Below are 3,142 nucleotides of genomic sequence, written 5' to 3' on the forward strand. Positions count from 1 at the left end.
ACGGATCACATATTCCAGATGGTCTCCAAAGACTGGATCACCCAGGAATACTGCAGGGACCTCGGTTTGTGTGACAAACTCCGTGATGCTCTGCAGTGATCAAGTTGACCAGTGACATTTCTCAGATGCATCTTCATCGTCACACCACACGGGATGTATTTTTAAGAAAAACGTGAGCGTTTTAGACGTCTCAAATAAACAGGGCATGTCGAGTGCATCCTGCTCCGGCATAGTCAAGAGGAGCCTTTGCCTCCTGCTCCAGCTCTGACGCTGACCAATCTTGGTGTGACACTGAGCTCTCAGTCTGGGCCCAAGTTCTTCTGTTCTGTTTGTCTTCTCCCTACACTGACCTGAGAGGCTGGTAAGGCCAGTGGCTCCAGACTGGGGCATCCCAGGGGTGGGCGTGGCCAGAGCCCCCGGGTCAAGAGAATAAGGATGTTAGTACCCTCAGTATGTCCCAGATCCCTCAGTGGAGGTTGCACGATGGCGTGTGTCAGATTTTGTGTTATCTCTGGTAAGAACCCGATCAATGCCTGATTCTTGGCCCTCTGTGTGTATGTGTACCTGTTTGTCTGTCTCTCTAGTATGTTCAGAGCCCCAGGAGATACCTCGCCTGTATTTTGTGCTCCTCAACCCCTGGAAGGGATGAGCAGGCAGAGGCTCATCTCTGGAGCCACACACGGGTTCCAGGTCTAACAACATACGTGTTAACTCCAGGCTCTACGAGGAGCCCTAGGGCTCCACTGTGGCAGGACCAGGCCTGAGGGCCACTTTCTCATTTTCATAGACATCCAGAGAGCCTGTTCAGATTGCTCAGGTTAGGGGCAGAGCTAAGGTACCCATCTGAAGCCAGCACCTCTCAAATGGATGTTGGGATCCATCAGACTTTGTACAGGCCAGGAACCAAATGTGGGCGGTCCAAAAAAAAAGAAACTGCCTGCTTCCCTTGGAAGTGGGACTGGGCAATTCTAGTACTAAGGTTTCATAACCCTTTCCTCCCAGACTCTGGGGAGGATAAGAGCCAAAAGGCTGGGTCCCCCACCACCTGCATAGCCTGAATCGTTCACCCCAGCTGCCTCCTTCCTTGGCCTCACCTCTGCCTGTCCTCTTTAGTCTGCGTTCCTGTGCCTGCAGCTCCACTGGGCAAGGCCCGAATGGAATGAGCTGTGGGGTCCTGGGTTTGACCAACAGGTAGTTACCTATCTGATCCTGGCCCAGCTGCAGCTTCCCCACCCCCACACACTGGTCTCAGAGCGTGGCTGGGAAAGCCTTTCACAAGCACCAGCCCTCTGGCCAGGGCAGGAGTCACCAGACTCTGACACACACGAATGTGCACACACCTTCGAAAATGTTTAGAGAAATGCAATATATTCTTTAGAAAAATCCCTTTTCCCCAAATACATTCTTTTATGTTGAATAAGTAACAGCAATATTCCCCGCAGTGATTCAAATACTCAAAGCGCAGCATTCTCGAAAGCCCTCATTGTACTCAATGTTCTTCCGAGCAGCCCGTGTAAAGGCCCCAGATCACCAGGGAGCACCTTGGCTGGACCACAGCATCTTTCGCTTTGGTGCTGAAAAGTACCCAGGCCCCTCACTGCTAAAGTGTGTCCTCAACTTCCAGGTACATTTACGGGATACCTCCTCAGCTGGCAGCTTCAATCCCACTGATGTCCCTGGGATACCAGTGAGCCCTGCGTGGAAAGGAAGAGGCATTGACACTGCACGTGGGCTCCTTGAATGAGCAATGGAGGAGCTCCCTGACCTCCTGTGCCAATCGCCAGCTTCTGGGCCACTCTTGGATCCTTGAGCAGGGAGGTCAATACTATTCCAAGGGAACTACAGCCAAGGGAAGGAGGAAGGTGAGGCCCAAGTAGAAAGCCCCACTTTCTCAGTCCTGGATGGGTCAGGCCATCCACTCTCCTACACCAGGCTCAGTGTTGGCTGGTGCCTGGAAACCGTAGGTGGGCATAGAGCAGGCCACCTTTGCCACCAACCGCTTATCCTTTGTCCAGGGAAGCAATTGCCAAGGGGTCCCTGTGCTCTTCCTTTCAGAGCCTCAGGATCTTTCTTCACACGGTCTTCAGTGAACCAGCCTGCTTCCCACCTTGGCCGCGCAGGGTCTGGTTCCTAAGTTCAGCCAAAGGTCTGACAGGATGGCTGGTTTTAAGTCTGGCGGTCTTGGAGTCAATGACAGGCTGTCATACACCTCGGCCACAGCTACATGACTGCGACTGGATGAGCTCCAGGAGCTCTGGCCTTTCCTGCCCCATGCCAGCATCCATGAAGATGCTTTGGGAGGTTCGGGCAGAAGTACAAGCCGTGGGGCAACCTGCACCCTGTGGTGTAGGCAAGCATTTACCAGGCTCACCGATCACCTAGAGGTACTGGAAATGCCATTTACAATGCCAAAGAGCCTGGGGAAGAGAAGCCATTCTGACCACTGCTGAATAGGAGAGAGGTTTACAGATGCCATCAGGTGAGGCAGGAGCAGGTTCCGGTAAAACGATGGCCTCGGTGTCTCCATTGCACCAGAGCAGGATTCCCTACTGGCACTTGCCAGCACTTTTTGTGTGTACACTTTGTGTGGAAATGGGAGATGCTGGAACAACTTCTTATCTCCCATGGCCAGCGAGTCATGGACTTGTAGCTGAGCCATTTCCAGCCACCTGCCACGGCACCGGGACTGCAGTTCCTGGATGTGGAAGAGTCTGTGGCCTCTGAATATGGGGTGTGGCCGCTGGCCTTGCAGGACACTGTGTTTTTGGCTCTTGCCGGTGGAAATGTTTTCCATGTGTTTCCCTGTGTTTACAGATCTGAGGGCATGGAATGCAGCCCGTGGTGAGGGAGCTGGTCTGACAGGGCCCAGTCACCAGTGCTTGGCCCAATAGCAGGGCCAATGTGGGAATGGATCCCCGGGCTGGTATGGGCTGAGGGGTGGTCAATGTGCCTGCTCCTTGCAGCAGGAAGGAATATTAAAGAGCAGTGACCAACAATGTGGTCCAGCCCAACCTATGTGTTCCCCACAGGCAGGACTTCTGCAGTCTGAGGAGGAGCTGAAGGAATAGCATGCTTTGGTTGGTAGCTGCCTATATGTGCATCTTCTCACGACACACCAATGCTTGTTGAGCTTGCCCCCCCC

The sequence above is a fragment of the Microtus ochrogaster genome, linkage group LG4 (genome assembly GCF_000317375.1).
Source record: "Microtus ochrogaster isolate Prairie Vole_2 linkage group LG4, MicOch1.0, whole genome shotgun sequence".
Taxonomy (NCBI): Eukaryota; Metazoa; Chordata; class Mammalia; order Rodentia; family Cricetidae; genus Microtus; species Microtus ochrogaster.